We start from the raw sequence: 20,803 nt of genomic DNA on the forward strand, positions 1-20,803 counted from the left end.
AAAAGAAGTATCGCAAGCCTCAAACGTGATCGCCAATTCCGGAGTGTAAAGTCTGAGTCAATATAATTCAGTAGACTGGTACGGAGTTTCTTCTGTGTGCTAGACCTGACCTTCAAGGAAGTGGACACAAACAAGGGACTATAGTACAGAATAACAAGTAAACTGGTGAGGGCCCATTGCCTGATCTACAGAGGGCCACCTTCTTGCCTTGTCCTTGTACAGCAGAGACAGAGATCTTCCTTCTCGTGTCTGTTCTTATCATGGCATAGTCCCATTCACAAGGGCTCTAACCTCACGACCTGATTACCTCCCAAAGGCCCACCTCCATGTATCATCATATTGGCAATTTGGAGTTCACTACATGAATTTGGGGAGGTGGTGGGGGGAACATTCATTCCATAGCATTGAGCCTACAAAGAATTTGAAGTACACTCAACTTTCAACACTAGAGTTTTCCGTAGGATTATGCTCTGTGTTATGCTAGTGCAATGAGAAGAGACGTACCCCAACAATCCAGAGGGGCTGGGTATCTTTTCAGTCATCTGTGAGAAGCAGATGTTGTGTCAAGCTGGGAAGAGAAACCAGCTTCTCGGGGGCTCAGGTTACATCTTGTCTTCAGTGAAACTCTTCAGAGTCATTTACAGAGTGGAGCCAAAGTTGATTGTTTTCTGTCTTACCCTTCTATAATCTACATGTGTGTGTGGTTTTTTTTTTTTCTTCTATTTTTATAATAATGAAATACACCTGCAATAAAACAAAAAAGAATTCAACCAAAGTAATGGAACATTTGCAATGAAAAAAAATTCCCATTAGTTTGGTTGAATTCTTTTTATTTTATTGCAAGTTTATTTCTAATTTGCTCACTAATGAGGCAACCAGCCTTCAGAAAGGATATTCTCCTTTAAGGGAACACAGATGTTTGACCTAAAACTCCATATTTGTGACATTTCAATATTGGTATCCTCATTTTTTTTCACTAATGAAATTGTAAGAAAATACAATCTGTTTGTCCTACAGCAATTTGGCTACAGTTCAAAAACTTTCTCATTAAAATGAAATAATATGCTCTGCAAATCTAATTGCAGGGGAATTGAACACACATATCAAATTGTCATCTGTGACCCAAAATGAAGGAATACACTGTAGAAGAACAGTGTCAGCAAACGAACAGTAGGAAGAGGTTCTGAGGAATGTCCACCCATCTCTGCTGTGGTCATTTCTGGGTCTATTTTGATATTTTTAAGGAAGAATTTTAAACCTTATACTTCACTTTTTGGTGTGAAATGACACATTTATTTGACTCTCATGGTAGTACTTTAAGAGTATTTGAAATGAATAAATGAAGATTGTTTGCATTTATAAGCCATTAAGTTTGTCGATTATAGCCAATATACCTGTTGGAGTTACAGCCAATAGGCAATGTTTAGGAAGCAGGCAAGGATACCAAGAAGGTTCATTGAAAGTTTGGTGTGGGTATTAGGTGTGCACAGGTAAAACCGGTCAAAACTTTTTGGTTGTTTTAATTTGCCTGAGTTGTTAAATTTAAATAAAAACATTTAGTCAATTAAAGCACTTGGCTCTATAATGGTTTTGATTCCCCAAACGCCATTGGATTTTCTGTTACCCAGTGCCAAGTCAAATGTCAGGTATATAGTGAGTACGTATTTGTAGAATGAATGAAGTAAGTGAAGTAATGTACAAAAAATTCCACACCTCCTGTTTTTCCTGATCAGGGTATACAGGTTAGTAAATACTTCCAAGTTCTGACATCAGTATTCCAAGACAAACATTTGACCCACCCAACTTCACATTATAATTGGAACACTGGATGATTTGTCTTCCTTGCTAATGACACTAGGAAGTAACTAACATTTAGTTGAAATAGTTACATCTTTGTAAAGATACCTACAAATTTGAATTTTTCTGTTGTGTGTAGAACGTAATTTTATCTATAAATGGTTTCCAAACTAGACAGTGACACTGATCAATTGGATAATTCAAGCATTTTTAACTGACATCAGACTTTGCAAGTGATTTGGAAATTTGGTGAAACTCTTTGACAGTTCCAGTCACGTCCCACACGCATATCTAATCCAAGCCAAACAGATTGCAGCAAAGGTATGTTTGTGCGTGTGTGTGTGTGTGTGTGTGTGTGAAAGCACTTGTGGATTTTTGTGTGTTTGTTTATTTTGCTAAATCCTGCCTGTCAATCCCAGAGGAATTTTGCACATTCACTGTTTACATAAGTAACCAAATGATCATAGAAAGTCAACCTGACCATATAGAAGAGACCCTAGTGGATCTTGAAATAGCATTCTTCTTAAAATTTTCTCAGTAACTGCCAGCATGCTCAGGGATTGCCAGGGTATGATTAACCTTCTTAGATCAGTTCCCACCATTGTGCAATGCATTTAAAAATATAGGAGCAAATAAATGATGTCACAGAGACAAAAACTCTGCAGGTAAAAACTAGCATAAAGCAGATAAGCATTTTCTGGAAGGGATACAGAGCTCTAAAACCTCTTAAAATAATTAAACCTTACTCTGAAAACATACGTATCAGATGTGAACTGCCCAAACTTGTTTCTGAACAGATCCGTTTTATATCCACAGAGGGTTTTTTAAAGACTTTTTTTTTATTTGTTCATAGAGTTTTAATGCACTAATTCCTGTTCATGCAGTTTAATTCATGGATCATTAAAATACTTCAGTGCCTAGCCCAGTCATTGCTCTGAGCCTACACCTTAAAATGTTCTTTTTCTTCCATTTAAAGATGAGAAAAGACTATTTCTGCCAACGGCTATTGGGTCATCCCATTTAACTAAAAACAGATCCCTTGCCTACCATACATATACACAAAAATGACCTGAGGCTTTTCTCAACTGATAGTTAGATCGATGACTTTGGTGTCCATGAGGTCCACATCTTGGCTAGGTAGCAGGAAAATGAAGTTGGGGTGTTAGCTCATCTCGAGTGGAAGAAGCATGGAATAGGAAACAAAATAGCATTCTAATCCTGGCTGAGACTTCAAACAGCAGCATACCTTTGTCAAAGAAGGACACCACTCTAAGCACTCATTAAATTCTCACACATGCTGCGGTAGGTTTAGCTAAGCACTACTAGTATCCCCTTTGCAGATGAAAGGATTTAGATACTTTCCCAGAGTCAGGTGGTAGGTTAGCGGCAGAGCCAGGACTCTCCCTTAAACAGGTTGGCTACTATACTGCTACTATGATCATGTATGTGAAAGGACTTTGAAAAATGTAACGAATGATTATTCTGACATTAGAGGGAAGCTCAGTAATCATGTTCATGTGCTGAAAATTGGAATGATTTAGAAATGGAATTTAGAATTGGAAAATTGGAAGGAATGGATAGCTGATGGTGATGGCTATCAGTGGTTGTAGCAGTGATCACCACTTGATTTTGAGGAGTGGCACATGTTAGTTAAATAAGGCAGCTAGGCTAAACATAGTCTGACCATATAATTCAGCAGGTGCACCTCCAGGTATTTACCTAACTGACCTGAGAGTTTATGCCCAGACAGAAACCTGCACAAGAATATTTATAGCAACTTTATTTATAATCACAAAAACTGAAAGCAACAAAAATGCTGTTCAATAAGTGAATGGATAAATAAACTGTGGTACTTCCAGACAATGGAATATTATTCAGAGATAAAATGAAATGAGCTATCAAATCACAAAAAGATGTAGATGAACTTTAAATGCATAGTGCTAAGTGAAAGGAGGCCGTCTGAAAAGGCTATATACTATACGATTCCAATTTTAAGACAATCTGAAAAAGATAAAACTACAGAGATAATAAAAAGATCAGTGCTTTCCAGGGTTTCCAATATAAGGGAGGAAGAGTTAAGCAGATTAAACAGAGACAATTTCTTAGAGTGGTGAAACTTTTCTCTATGGTACTGTAATTGTTATACATGACACTATGCATGTGTCAAAACTCAAAGATCTTTTCAGCCCAAAGACTGACCCTTAATGTAGGCAAGCTAAAAAAAAAATCATTTAGAAAGTTGAGGGATCCTAGGATGGAATTCAGGATGTGACAGAATAATCTAACTATATTAAATATATATAAATGAAACAACTCTACTGAAGAAGGTAGGAAGATAAGGTACTCACTTAACTAATTTTGGAAATGGGTGGAGTCTGAATACTAAAGGCAAAATAAAATATATATCAAACTGTACTCTAGTGGATAAAATCACTTCCCATGGGGTTTCGGGTTAATAATTCTGATACTGTTATACCTGTACACTGGAATTGAGCAATTCAGTAAATGGATGGTGGATAGCAGGGAACCCAGATTTCTCACTATTAGAGTGGGAGTTCACAGATAAGCAATGTGTAGGTTAGAATGGCCAATGTGGTTATGGATTAGATTCGAAGCTCTCCATATGAACTCATGTTTAGCTTAACATAGATCCATATGATTACATACAAAAATAGTACAAGTATGTATATATACAAGAGTTAGTACATGTAAGTATATTTCTTTGTTCTGCCAGCTGAGAGAGCCTAGAAGTAATGACATCCCAGTAGCAAGGAGCACTCTAAGTGCCCAGATCTTGGTTTCTAATACCATGCACTAAGAAAAGAAACCAGGGCTCCCTGGAAAAAATGGCTGATTCTAGGACTAGATCTGGAAATACACAAGATGGTCCTGGAGAAACTTGTAGTTCCAGAAAGTTAGGAGGTATTAAAACACACACACACACACACACACACACACACACACACACACACAATGATAGGGGAATGTCAAAGGGATATACCAGCCAACTGAAAGAGTTCCAATGGCTGAACCTGGATTTGAGCAAAAAAATTAAAACATAGTCTTGGAATATAACCCAAAGCATAAAAATAAATACCTGTGAGTCCATACTAATATAAATAAAAAATTGAATAAATAAATAAATGGAGGCAAAGAGACAAATCTCCCATGCAGAAGAATTCCAAATAATTTATGTAGATACGATACCTTCAAGGAGGGGGAACATATCTCCTTACTCCTTTAGCATCGGTTGTGCATAATGACTTCTTACAAAGAGTGCATTATGGAAGGGGTTTAACTTTACAGTGGAGAAACATAACAAACGAATTCAGCCAGGTGACCAAGGTCAACATCAACAGTTGATAGGTCATGTTGATAGCGTGGACCACAGTCATGGATAGCACATGGAGTGATGAAAATGATTCTTTATCTTTGTTGTCTTTCTCAAAAACTGATAACCCAGACTAATCATGAGAAAAACATCAGCTGAATCCAAATTAAGGCACACTCTACAAAATACTTGACCAGCACTCCTTAAGAACAAATTAACTCTGAGAAATTGTCACAGTCAAGAGAAGCTAGAAGGGACACAATAACTAAATGTAATGTGGTACCCTGGATGAGATCCTAGAATACAAAAAGGACATTAGGTAAATACCAAGGTAATCTGAGTAAATTCAGGACTTTAGTTAATAATAATATATTGATATTGATTTTTTTAAATTTTTTTAACATTTTTTATTGATTTATAATCATTTTACAATGTGTCAAATTCCAGTGTTCAGCACAATTTTTCAGTCATTCATGGACATATACACACTCATTGTCACATTTTTTTCTCTGTGAGTTATCATAACATTTTGTGTATATTTCCCTGTGCTATACAGTGTAATCTTGTTTATCTATTCTACAATTTTGAAATCCCAGGATATTGATTAACTGTAACAAATCTACCATACTAATGTAAGATGAGAATCATAGGAGAAACTGGGTATGCAATATATGGGAACTCTCTGTACTATCTTTACAATTTTTATGTAAATATAAAACTTCTCTAAAATATGCAGTCAATTTTTTCAAGGGGAAGATTTTGGTTTTACCTAGAAGACCACATCACTGAAATCCCCAGATTCCAATATGGGAATAAAAGGTGTAATCAGACGTAATCCAGTAAAAAAAAAAAAAATCAATTTATCTCCTTGGATGTAATGATGATCTTAGTCACAACTAACTACTTCTTACAGATGGATATAGATATTGGAAAGGGATTTTTTTAAATGCAAAATCATCTTTAATTTATTGGCTAAATAAACAATAATCATTTTCAAACAGTTGCAAAGGGCAAGGAAATACATCTAGTCATGTAACTAGCCATTTTCAGAATCGCTACCTTTAGAAGTTCAGTGCCTTGACTAGAGTATCATTTTCCTAGAGATGGTTTGTTAGATGATTTATTTTACAATGAAACCTAACACAGCCAGTTCCTCAGCCCCTCCAATAACCTGGTGAAAGGCTTGGTCTGATGGAAGGATGCAGTGGAAGTTATGGAAAGGGGTATTTGAGCCTCTGTGTGGTTCTTGGCCCTATAATATGGTCAGTGAAGCACTGAGTCTTCACCCTTTCCCAACCCTGTGAAGCAAGATCTGATGGAGAAGTGTGAGTTGGAGGGGCCGGCATGTGCGGATACCATTGCCTTATCTCACCCTTACCTGGAGGCAGTTCTTGGAGGACGACCACAAAACAAGAGCAACAACTAACACATACTGGACACAGGTCCCATGCCAGGCACTTTACTGTTGATCAATCCTGATGATCACACTGTGAGCAATAGAGTTTTATTCGTAAAGTTTTGACGGGGTGCAATAAACACCACCCTTCTTCACTAACTCCATTCCCAACAAATTGAGATATAAGACCAAGGAGTGACAGGTGGAGATAATATCTGTCTATCACTAATAAGTCTTTCTTACGGAGCTGGTGAGAGAGTAAACTGGCACAACCATTTTGGAAAATGAAAGCTGAACATATGTACACCTTATGCCCCAACAACTCCCCTCGTAGAAATACAGCCAATAAAATGTGTACACACGTGTCCACCAAAAGACATCTGCTACAATGTATGTAACAGCACCATTTGTCAAACTGGAAAATACTTAATCACCCAGCAACAGTAAATGGATAAGTAAATCTTGGTATATTTACACAACGGACTTGTATACAGCAATAAGAATGATTAAACTGTAACTACAGCCAAATACAAAAGATCACGAACTACGTAATTCCATTTATGAGAAGTACAAAGGCAGGCAAAACGAAATCTGTGGTTTTAGAAGTCAGAATGGTTGCTGCCCTTGTGTGGGGTGGGGACAGGGACCCAGAGGGAACAGGCATGAGGCTTCCTGCAGATGGTACTTGGTAAATGGGTGCTGCTCAGTGGATTTGGTTGTGAAAATTGTGGAGCTATACACTTAAGCAATATGCATTTTGATCATGTACATTATACTTCAATAAAAAGTTGTTTTAATCCTCTCTTGGTCCCACCTCCCTATCCAGCCACCACTTCATGTCTCTCCTCTTTAAAGCAAAGCAAATGCTTCTGAAAGAATTGTCTTTGTTCACTCCCTCCAATGTCTCTATTCTCTCTTGGATCCACTGCAACAAGGCTTTTGCCCTGACTCTGTAGAGCTCCTCTTATGAAGATGAGTGATGACTTCCGGATGGCTCAGACCAACTGCTGGCTTGCCTGATTTCCTTATCAGCAGCATTCCATACAGATGATTACCCTCTCCATAGTCACCTGGTTCTACGATCACTTTCACTCTTTAGGTGAACTCATTATGCCACATAGCTTTAAATACTATATATACCTTTATGACTCCCAAGTTTATTTATCTTTAGCCCCAATCTCTTGGCACACCCCGCTTGTGTATCCCACTGTTTACATAACATCTCCATTTGGATGTCTAATAGACATCTCAAACAACATAGCCCAATCTGATTTCCTGAGACCCCTCCAAGTCTGCCCCTCTCACATTCTTCTCCTTTTCACTAAACTTCTCAGCCCTACTCTGTTCTCCCAGTTGTATACCCTCCCTCAAAAGTTGGAGTGATCCTTGACTCTTCTCTTTTTCTTACACAGTACACCTAATCTATAAACCAGAGCGGTTGGTTCTACCTTAAGAATCCAGCGAGAATTTGCCCACTTCTCACCACTTCGTCTGCTACCATCCTGTTTCAAACCATCATTATTTCCTACATCATTATCTCTCAACAGCCTCCTCATGCTTCCCTCGCTCCCCGACCGCTTGCCTCTGCCCTTACTCCCCTACAGTTGATTTCTCACGCAAAGTGATCTTGATAAATAATAATTCAGATCATCTCCTTTGCTCAAAACCCTCCTAATGGTTTCCATCTCACTCAGAATAAAAGACAAATTCCAAACTTTTGATCTTTAAAACTCTGTAAGATCTGACCTCACATTATCCCTCAAATCTCATCCCACACAACTCTCCCCTGGTGTTCCCTGCTTCATCCATTCTGGACTTTTTTGTTGTTGTTGTTCCTTATACAGACCAGGTATCCTCTCTGACGCTGGGCATTTGCACTTGCTGTTTCCTTTCTCAAGAATGCTTTTCCCCTGATATATACCTGATTTGCATTTTCATTTTTTCAGGTAGTTACTCAAATGTCATCCTTTTAAAAGAGGACTTCTGTGGCCGTCCTAACATTTCATACACACCTCTTCTGATTCCTCATCTCTGCATTAGTTTTTCTTTCCTCCTTGGCACTTATCACTCTCAGAGGTGTGTGTGTTCGTTTATGGATTGATGGGCTGTCTGTCTCCCCCACTAAACTGCAGGCTCTGTGAAGACAGGCAGTTTTGTCCATTCTGTTCCTTTGTGCTCCAAACCCAAGGTGCAAGTAGAAGGCATCCATTCACTGCCCAGCTGCCTGTGATGTTGCAACTGTCACCATAAACCAAACCACTCTTCTGGTGTAGCATTCCAAGAGACCTTTCTCCCACAGGAGAGATGTTTCTTTTTATGATTCCACCAAAATGACCACGAGTTTCTCTAGGACTATTTGTACCTTTTTCAGGGTGCTGAGGAATTTGCTCCTGGGTCGTGAACTTGGGCAGAGGAGCCAGAACGCAGTTCTTAACCTGCTCCCAGCGTGCCGCGTGTCTGCTTGGGGGCGGGAGCGGCCTGCCTCCCCGCCGCAAGGCTCCAGAGTGGGTTCTTCCTTCCGCAAGTCCTAGGATCGCAGCCTGACTGTCAAAGCCACGCGACGGCCATCTGTTCAGGTTATGTAACTTGAGATCTGGAACAGTTTTCAATGAAGGATTTGCTGCCCAAATAGAATCGGTTTCAGAAAGAAGATTAAGGTTTCTTTGCAGGGAAAAGGAGACATTACCAGAAAAGCTATCATTTCGCTGGGTAGAAATAAACCGTGCTCTAAAATACAATGAGGAAGACAAATTTGCTTCACTCGCAGTTTCCGGCTTTTTCAAAATAAAAGCAAGGTTATAGTTCAATTTTGTCAGTGCAAAATAAACTCTTAATCGGGAAAATGGAATTACTAGGTTAACAGATCTTGATTTTGCTCGGCCTGTCATCCTGCCCTGCAACGCTCCAAGCAGAACTGGGAGATGGGCTGGGAGGTGTTGATTGCTTAAGGCTTGATAAACTTATTGGCTTTATAGAATGGTCTTTCTTCCCGGGAGAGAAAGATATCTGATCCCTCATTAGCAGGAGAGAAGCCCTGATTTGTTTTTCTAATATCACCCCCATGTGACCCACAGTCACCTTACATGACCAAAGGAAACCATTTATGAAATGACTGCCTGGGGTTAAGGATTAAAATTGTACCTTTGTAGATTAGAATTTCTCCCGCTAAATTCAGTCACCTATACAAGGCTTGACTCTGCCCTCATTCTTCCTGGCTCCATAGTTTAACGTGCTGAGGATTTATGTTAAACACCACTCATTTTTCCACCTGGAACTAGCACTGTTGTTTTGTCTGATAGCAGAAACAGAGGTTTTATAATCACTGATTGGTTTTACTGGGGTTAAAATCAGCCAACGAATTAAAGTGTGAAAAAGGAAATGAAAATTACCATGACTTCCATTACCTGGGGATTCAGTGATTAATATGATTTGAAGATTCTTCTGTATTTTTTGAATATGCACATCTCTCTCTCTCTTTTTTTAACAAAATTAATCCTACTGTACACACCAATCAATACTGTTTAGCTAACAAGATGACAATAGACTACATTTGGGGGGTTGGTTGTATATCAAAGAGAAATCAGCTATTCAGAGAGGAATAGTCAGGTAAGGAAGGAAGAAAGATAGGACATGAACTCAGGTTAAGTGAATCACTGATTGACTGGCTGAATGGATGGATGGATGAGGAGTTACGGGCATGCCTCCGAGACATTGCAGGTTTGGTTCCAGACCACTGCAATAAAGTGAATATCACAATAAAACAAGTCACACAAGTGTTTCAGTCTCCTGGTGCATATAAAAGTTAGGTTTACACTATACTGTTGTCTATTAAGTGTGCAATAGCATTATATAAAAAAAAAAGTGTGTATAACTTGACCAAAAAATACTTCAATACAGCTAAAAAATACTAACCATCATCTGAGCCTTCTAAGAAGGTTGAGTACTAATCTTTTTACTGATGAAGGGTCTTGCCTTAGTGTTGATGGCTGCTGACTGATCAGGTGGTTGCTAAAGGTTGGGGTGGCTGTGGCAATTTCTTAAAATAAGAGAGCAATGAATATTGCCACATTGATTGACTCATCCCTTTCACAAACGTGCTGTGATGTTTGACAGCACTTTACCCACAGTAGAACTTCTTTCAAAATTGGAGTCAATCCTCTCAAATCCTGCCTCTGCTTTAACAACTAAGCTTCTGTTAGCATCCTAAATCCTTTGTCATCATTTCAACAATCAGTTACATTTACCATCTTATATGGGCACAGTTTGTGGTGCCCCAAAACAATGACAACAGTGACATCAAAGATCACTGATCACAGATCACCATAACAAATATAATAACGAAAAAGTTTGACATACTTCAAGAATTAACAAAATGTGACGCAGAGACACAAAGTAAGCAAATGCTGTTGGGAAAATGGTGCCAATAGACTTGCTCAAGGCAAGGTGGCCAAAAACCTTCAATTTGTTGAAGGGAAAAAAAAGGCAGTGTCTGTGAAGCCCAGTAAAGGATAATGGAAGAGAGAGCTCTGAACGGCCCTGGGGGAGATCTACCCAGGGGAAGAGAGCAAGTGTGAAGATGCTGAGGCAGGTGTGAGCTCTGTGCATCAGCAGAACAGCATGGAGACCCCCAGGGTCGTGGCGTGGGATAATCCTGGGGAAGGCAACACTGCAGAAGCAAGGTTTTCTCTTTTCCAAATTTCTTTCAATCCTTCTGATTACCTCATGAAAAGGTCTCAGTCTGATGCAAGTTCACACTTAACACTCCTCTTATGCAAAATCTGTTACTCTAACATCACAAAAAGAGGGCAGCTTTGGGGATCACAGCCTTCTGAGGTGACAATATTTAACTAAAATATAATAACATTGCTGGTTTTGTAAATTTACTTTCACATTTATTATCTATTATGGCAAGCAATCTGGTTTCCCATTCATAAGAGTGATAAAAATTTCTTTTTAAATAAACACATTTACATTTTCAATTAAATCATCTTCAAGAAAATTATGACATAAGAAGTGTGTAAAAGGTAACGATCGGAAATGGCAAAAATCATGAAGGTGATTGGCAAATGACTATTGTTTGGGAAACACTGTTCTAGCCCATCCCATCTGCACCTGAGCTCCGTAAAGATGGGTCCAAATCCACTGAAGCTCTGTTTCTGCTTTCTAAGATGATTACTGTGTAGTGAACCTAGGTATAAACTAATCCAGGTGCACAAGTCAGTGATACCACCACGTCCGAGGAGAATAGCTGCTTTTTAAAGAACTTTAAATCAAAGATTCTCTTTGGAAGAAATATCAAGGTATCATGGCAAGTATAAAAAACTGGGCAGAGAGTTCTGTTCAGAACCAAATAGGTTCTGGAAGTGATTTCCCATTTATATTATCTGGATGATTTTATTGACTGTTCTCCCTGTTGTTTCTGGACTTATAAGCTAGTTTGTTTTGAGATGGGATACTAATTTAGATGGAAGCCTTTCTTAAATGGAGTGCTTTCACAAACAAAAAGATACACTCGGGGAACAATGGTTTGGAAGATTATGTCCTATCTACTTTGCCGATGCAGTTTGAATTCCTCAGTGCTGTATATTTGAATTTTTTTTTTTCTGAAATTGTTTCTAGTGAGATTTAAGCTAGGAGATAGATGGGAGTTGCTTTGTATTCTTGGCGCCCGTCTGGAAGTAGAAAATAAAACAGGAACAGAGCCATTCCAAGTATAGGTCCAGGCTGATTACTAGCAAGATAAGTGGTACAATACCATATCCATTTACAGTATAAATATTTTGCTCAATTTTTAGTGGTTTCTGGAAGACAGAGTTGGAAAATGCTGTCCCTACTCTCACATGGAAGAAAGCCCCACTTGTACCAAATTTTAAGTCATTAAAGAACTACTGATATAATCTTAATAATCAGAGGAGAAATTAGTCACCCATTTAAATTGTCTGTAGGATTTTTGAAATCCACATAACAAAATACGTACAGTGACTAAAACAAAAAAGGAATTCCTCCCCCACCTGCCACCCAGAAAAAAGCCCTGGACTAGAAATCAGAAGGGTCCAGATTCCAGTCTCAGCTCCATCAACCACCTCAGTGTCTGTTGACTTTGAAGAGCTCACTTCGTTTCTCTAGGCTGAGATTTTTTTTAACCCTGAAGTGAGAGAAACAGAGTAGACAGATGCCCTTTAGGATACAGATGCAATGTTTTTTTTACAACAACAACAACAAATATTACCAAACTGAATAAATTGGATGTCCTAAATAAACAGCATGTCTGGATAAAAGGCTTTCTGAATGACTGAGCAACGAAATTATAGAACACAGCCAGCCCAAAAGATGGACTTTTTAAAAATAAAAAGGTGTAATTGTCAGGAAGTACTAAATTACATTCGGACTCTGAGAAGCATGAAAGGATTCAAGCAGACACAAAGAAACTATATGAGATAAGAAACCCACACAGTCAGGATGTAGTCATAACACTGCCCAACTCATTGGACCCGAGGAGGAACAAATTTGCTCTATATTTCCATCTCTAAAACATGCACACCATCTGGGTCACTGTGACATGGACTGAATATCAGGTTACTCCTTAACTGGAATCAATGTGTAGCTGTGAGAAGAGAGTTGTATAAAGCTCCATTTCTGAGCAGGAGGAAAGGGAGCAATAGCCAGGCTGGAACCATTAAAAGTATTTTAGGGCCACACTTATATCATTTCACAATAATGTGCATGTCATTGTCTACTTGTATATTGTGTGGTCTGAGGACAACTTCCAAATTAAAATATGGTGATGGCTTCCATTAAGTTTGTCCTCGTAAATTTTTCTCTTTTCTATTCTTTTTTTTTTTTTTTTTGAGATTTTTTTAAAAAGTTATTTTAATGTAGGTACTAGGGATTGAATACAGGACCTTGTGCATGCTAAGCATGTGCTCTACCACTGAGCTATACCAACCCCCCTTTTTTCACTCCTTTAGATGGGACCCATCATTGACTCAATACTGTGAAACAGATATATACAATGGAGAGAGAAAAAGAACAAGCCACATATAAAGCAAAATTCTAAGGGCCACAGGAAGCCTTGGCCACATTTATGGAAGACTAGGATAATGCTAGCCAGTCTGTCCAGATGTCTGGGAATGGATTAAGGTACTTTCTGGGGTTCCTTTTAGGATCAAGATGCCATAGAAAGTTTCAGTAACTGGCACATTGAAAGGGAGGAAAGACTGTGGGTTTATTTATTTTTAAATACTATATATCTTTGTGCTTAGGTAAATACTTGTGAGCACATATATATATATTTTATTCATGAATATAATTTACATTGGATTCCTTGTAACAATTTTCAGAGAAACCATTTACTTAGAAGACAGCAGAGTAATATGGCAAACCTCTGTGGGTGGAGGTGAAATGTCATAATTTACAGGAAGTAATTTATCTTCCTGGTGGGCTATCAGGATATGGTGATGACTAGACTTGTTACTCAAATTATTTCCTAACAACAACTTTAAACAAAACAATGCTGAACTAGAAACTGTCTAGCGTTTGAAAACCTGTGTGGGTTTCAACTCAACTTCTCAAGGACCACATTTTCCAAGGGGTTCGAAAGCAAGGTATATATAGAATTTCAGATATTATCTACCATAGTGGCTATGTCCTCTGAGCCCCAAACATGTCACAGGATGAGCTGCTAACAGAAGGAAGCAAATGTCTCTGCTCCATGGTAGAGTGAATTTTTGAAGAGGACATTCTAAAATAATCCATCAAGATAACTAGGAAAAAAAAAAGGACAGAAATACAAATGTAGAGTCTAGTGGATACCTAAAGCCCAAGGGGGCAAACATTTGTCATTTTTGAGCTGAATACAAAAATTCCAAGAAGGCAAAGAAAAAATTTTTTTGCCAAGTGGCATCCTTCCCGCATCCCAAACTAAACTCTGCACAAGTAATATCACTCAGGTTGTGAAACTCCTACACGAAACCAACAAAAAAGTGTACACCAGAATTGCTGAAGCAGATGTGTTTGTTTGTTTTTAATCTGAGTCCCTAACATCTCTGAAACACGAAGCTGAGCCATAAAAAGTACAGTTGGCCACATGTGCTAGTTGCCTTCACTTTTAGAACTGGCCAACTTTAAATCCAGAGGGGAGAAACAGCATCCTTCAGACATCACAAATGTCTTTCTACCCTGTACCGTAGCAATTAAACAATACACCATATTTTAAAATATATATATATATATATATATATATATATATATATACCAAAAAGTAAACAGAATTGTGGAATTCCTGCCATTGTGTTAAGGCATTTCATCAGCAGCCTCTATATTAGACTGGGACATCAGAACCCCTTAAGTGTACAACATTGTAAATCAGCTTTACTTCAATAAATAAATAAAAATTAAAAAGAACACCTTAAATGTGTGTCGTATTTTCTTTTAATTTTATTTTTTATTGACGCATAGTTGATTTACAAGGTTAGGTTCAGGTGTACAGCAAAGTGATTCAGTTATATAAATGTGTGTTGTATTTAACTTTCTTTTTTTCCAGAAGAATAAAAAAAGTACATTTTTTACGGTAAATAAGTTGGCTTAACATTAAGCAAAAAAAAAAGTAGTAAACAGGATGTCTGAACCATACGCATTAAAGATTTCAGAATGACGTGGCAAGCAAATTATATATGCAGTACTTATGCTTTCAGGAAAAAACCCAGAATGCTCAGAAGGGGCTAAGTTATATGTGGATACTATAAAAAATGACGAGGTAGGATGTAGTTTTTTAAGGTAGATTTGGGGCTTTTTTTCACTTATAATACTCTGAGCTCATTCGTGTGTGCAATGCCTCAATCCTTCATGGAACAAAGAAAAGCCACAAAGACAAACAGGGCAAAAGTTCTCTCCAAATGGAAGATACAAATCAGAATCTTTGAAGAGGGAGGTTTCCCTGCACCCGCTCCGTAGAGGTGGTCAGCACCCGCTCAGCTAGACACAAGGCGACGTGAGAGAGAAATGCTGTGACGAGGATGCCGGTGGTCTCTGGTGCCCTTGCACTGCCCTAGTCCGCTGTTGATCAGTAACAGACCAGCTTGAGTGAGCGGTTCAGCTAAATCTGTCTGGTTTGCTGCCCGCTGTGCTCCAAGGTCACGTGCCTGGACGTGATCGTCTGCTGGTAAGTGACTAACCTTGCTGAGTCATGCTAAACTTGTGGGGCATGTAGCATCAGTGTTTTAAGTTAAACTGCCCTTAGAAGCACTGGGAAGCAATAACCATTCTCTGTCTTTGCTTGGGGTGTATCAGTGACACAGGACAGGGTTCCAGGCAGGGTATAATTCATATGAGCTAGTCTTCAGTAGATTTTTTTTCCAGTTAGAAGAAGGGAACCTGACCACTTCTTATAGATTTGACAAAAGGAAAGGCATTTTCCTAATTTTTCTGTCCATGCAAAAGATCGCATCGGGGGAGAACAAAGAGCAAGGCTATCCGTGGATGTATTCCCTCATTCCAACACTCGGGTGTAGGAAAGGAGCAGAAATGTCTGTCTTTGAGAAGACTCTGCAGATGCCGGAGTATAATAAAGTTCCAATAATTAAAAAGACCTTGCACTTGTACAGACTTTTATAGTTTGCCAAACACTTTCACGTAAATAATTTCATTTGTATCTCACAGCTTCCCATGAGATGTCAGGATTGTTCTTTTCCTTCAGTTGATTTTTGAAACTTGGGATGTACTGTGATATGTATACAAGTGATGTTCATTATACAAGTGAGTTTTCATTGTTCCCTACAAGTGTATGTAGAAAATTTCACAAGAGAAGCCATCCTCCAACCCCCACAAATACACACCCCATCCTACCCTAAAACCCATGGAGAAATGATTTTTAAGAGAAAGTGGCTGTTCACACCTTATTTTAGTTTTTCTAAAACAGGAAGCTGGTACCACAGTCAGAAAAGGGAAGCTAACCTTCCTCTTTCATTTTCTCTGGAGCTGTGATGCAAAGCAATGATGCAAAATATTTTATCTCAGTTAATCACCATAAAAGAAAATATCATTTAAAATATCAGAGTTAAAGGAGATAAGAGTCAAAGAAAGCTAATTTTTTTTTGAATGACAAGCTTCAACTCGTGATATGCATACGTGTATGTGGGTTGGTGAATCAAGTGAAGTGGAATGAGAATTCTTAATTTTGGGGTTTTTTTTTTAAATTGTGTTTTTTCTTAATTCAAGTATAGTCAGTTTACAATGTTGTGTCAATTTCTGGTGTACAGCATAATGATTCAGTTGTGCATATGCATATACATATACATATATTCCTTTTCATACTCTTTTTCATTATAGATTACTACAAGATATTGAATATAGTTCCCTGTGCTATACAGTAGAAACTTGTTTATCTGTTTCATATATAGTAGTTAGTATCTGCAAATTTCAAACTCCCAATTTATCCCTTCCCACCCCCTTTCCCCCCAGGTAACCATAAGTTTGTCTGTGTCTATGAGTCTGTTTATGTTTTGTAAATAAGTCCATTTTTATTTTTTATTTAGAAGAACTCTTAATTATTACTTCTTCTTTGTTGTAGAGTTTTTAAAAGGTTGCTCCCTGTCTACTCTGATAACCAAACAAAGTTCCCTCTGGTTTGGGGCAATTTGTCCCCCTTTTCATTTATTCAATGATATATGATTGCTTGAATGGTATAAATGCCACTGCACTTTTTGGCGATTGTCACAAAACTGTTGTTTTGAGCAGCCTTGATAGTTATTTGACCCTTTCTATTTGTTCTAGTGGTGTTCTTTCTTTCCCTTTGTCTATCTGTCTGTCACTCAATCTGTCGTCCATGTCTCTGTGTTTCTCTCTCTCCGTACCTGTGATTTCACTCTCTCTTACTTTCTCCCTCCTCACACCATCCTCCTCTGCCCTCTCCGGTTACCGATGTCCTTAATATATCAAGAACAATAGCAATTCATAAACACCTCCCTCCCGTGGGCCCCTTTACATTCCTATTCCAATGTTCCCGCAGCTTGCTCCAAAATATCTCATTACAAGTGCTTGACGATTCACCTTAAAAAATCAGTTGCCGATGGCTCATTTGTATGCAATAGTGAAAAACTGGAGGTTAGCCAAACGTCTCTCAGGGAGCTATTGGTTAAATAAGTTATGGTCAGTTAATGAAACAGGAGTACCATACAGCCATTAAAGCACAACTGTGTACTGCCATGGAAGATTATTCATGACATATTTTTGCATGGAAAAAGTGGGTTACAGAACAGTATGTACAATATGAAGATACTTGTAAGTATACAGATTCATGTCTTAGTCCATCCAGGCTGCTATACCAGAACACCGTCAACTGGGTGGCTTATAAACAACATTCATTTCTCACAATTTTGAAGGCTGGGAAGTCCAAGATCAAGGTGCCGGCAGGTTCAGTGTCTGGTGAGAGCCTGCTTCCTGTCCATAGATGGCTATCTTCTCGCTGCGCCCGCACATGGAAGAAGGGGCCAGGGAGCAACTGGGGTCTCTTTCATAACAGCACTGATCTCATTCATAAGGGCTCCACCTTCATGACCCAAACACCATCACACTGGGGATGAGGTTTCAACATCTGAATTTTGGAAGACGTGAACATTCAGTCTCGAGTGATTTGCGTGACAGTCGTTTTAGAAGAATTTATTCTGAATTGTAAGAAGAGGTTGCCGCTACGTAGTGAAAGTAGGCTTGATGTAATTTCTTTTTCTTCTTTTTGTTTTTTAGTTATGTGGTAAAAAAAAAACTATGGTGTTTTAAAAATCTTTTTAAAAATACCAGTCACTGCTACTCAGAGTAAGAGATCAAGGACTCACTTTCCCTAGCTTCTCACTGCTGCTTCCATCTTTAATGTAGGAAGCGGGGGCAATATTTCTGTTGGATTCTCAACCACCAGAAGACAGAGGACAAACTGAAGCAGTCAGTGGCCTCATTCCTCCCTTCCCAACCGCGGACACAGAGCAAGCAAAGCACACGGTCCCTGGAGCCCAGTGTCGCCCCTCCCCCTGGTGACAGAAGCAAAACCCTTGAATCATAGCTCTTAGGGACAGACCTGACTCTCCTCTGAATAACAGAGTCCTTGCTCTTAAAAGGACTATCATACACAGGTGTCAAAAACTTTAAATGGGGACCTTGCTATTATGACAACAATCTGTTTTTCTGGATCATGTACTGCTGCCAAAATTCCCTTTCTTTACTTGAATTTTCCTAAACTCTGAGCATAAATACTCCTTGATTTAACTAATTATATGCTATTCGAGTTGCTTTTCTAACATCCTTATTTGCATGTTTTAAAATAACGAAATAAAAACTGTTAGAGGCCCCACACAAATTTCCCCTTTGTGTGTGTGCTTGCATGTGTAAGAAAATGCAGTCCTAGGAACGGTAAATGGAGCAATATGTGATTTAAATTAATATAATTGGCTCTTATTTTACTAATTATGAAATGTCCTGTCTTAATAGCTCTTCTTTGCTCTTACTGTCAAAACCACTAAAACCATATCAACATTTACACATTGTAATGCCCCATATGTAACATTCGATTTATTCAGCCACTGCTCGGAGTTGGTAACATGAACCCTGAGGTCACCTCTGCAGATCATTTCCAGGGAAATCAATTGTGTATCCAAGATTAGGGGATTAGGTGGGGTTTTTAACGCATTTAAACAAACTTGCAATCTTCAGTTCACTTAGCAATACCCTTCATATACACCGTTGTATGCACAACTGCAATGATTTCTAATTATTCTTATCTACCCAATAAATGACTTAACAACTGGGGCAACTTATTGCTGTTCACTCATTTGCATCATGATAATCCTGAGGGCAATAAAACTGCATATGCTAACAAATATTCCATAAGTCAGATTTCTTATTAATTCAGATTGGGCCATCCTTGGGTTGACTGAGTTCCATTTTATTGTAAAAATGAATGTAACCACCAATTAATGTCACTTAAATTATATGTAGGCTTATGCATTCATTTCTTCATTCGCTCAGCCTACATTACTGAGTGCCAATTCTCTACCAGGTGTTGAGTTTGTCTGGGGATCTGGGGAGGGATAAGCTAGTTTTTCCACACTTAAAGATCGGTCCAGGCTGTTGCGGGACACAGACAGGTAAGGAGACAACTGCACTCCAGGGAAGTAAGTCCTCTGACAGAAAGTCCAGTTATCTGTGTGTTGATGACTCTAGCCCGTATCGCTCTTCCACATACAGTTGCATTTTCCATCTCTCCACTCTGATGTTCCTCAGAAAAACAGAACCCCTTCTGAGTATTTAATACAGAGAGTTTAATGCTAGCTACATGGGAGTGAAGAGCTAAGAGACCAAACAGGAGACTCTGAGGGAACCCTGAGTCTGGCAACAACAGGGACCCACGGCCACCCCTACTCTGGAGGGACAAAGGTGATGTGTCTCTAGAGCACAAGGTGTGGGGTTCTCAGAGGACACAGGAGCAAGCGTGTCAGGAGGGACTGGGGCCACAGAGCAGACGCAGACGCTGCTGGAAACACGCCGGAGGTTGGAAGGGAAGAGGGACAACATCCTGGCTTTTCCCTTCTTCTGGTCGTCTAATCTCTTGCCAGAGTCTCCCGTGCCCAAACCAAGCCAGAGCCAGCTAACAGGAGAGCCTGGGGACCGCAGCCAGCAAGCCAGCTCCTGCTGATGCACAACAGAGCAGGGAAAGAGCAAAATGCTCTGTGGGCAGACAGGCCCGGGACCAATGCCTGCCTCCAACTCATTCAAAATGTTCATAATGGAAATTTTTATCTCCCTCACAGTCCAACCTAATCCCCAGAAACCTCTTCATCCTTCTCTGTTTTCTTACTTTCATTGCTGCCAACAACTGCCCAAGCAAACAATTTGGGTATCATTCTTGATTGCTTTCTCATTCTCATTCTGCCAATCAATCACCAAATCCGTTGACCTCTGTCTCCTTAATCTCGCAACACAGTCATTCTTCTCCATCCCAACTGCACATGCTTCTTTCAGGTCACCACCTTTTCTGACATCATTGACCACACCATCCTCCTAACTGATCTCATGCTGCTAGACTTGCCTCTTGCTCTCCTTCCAATTCATTTTACCCAAACTAATCTTTACAGTATAAATCTGATTATATCAACCTCTTGCTTAAAGCCCTTCTATGCAGTCCCAATGGGGTGTCCTCAGAATAGAATTCAAATTCCTTTTCATATGAGGTTCTTCTAATCTGACCCTTTTTGTTTTCAGCCCCATGTGTTCATTCATTCATGCATGCATGCATT

The sequence above is a fragment of the Camelus ferus genome, chromosome 6 (assembly GCF_009834535.1).
Source record: "Camelus ferus isolate YT-003-E chromosome 6, BCGSAC_Cfer_1.0, whole genome shotgun sequence".
In the NCBI taxonomy this organism is placed as follows: Eukaryota; Metazoa; Chordata; class Mammalia; order Artiodactyla; family Camelidae; genus Camelus; species Camelus ferus.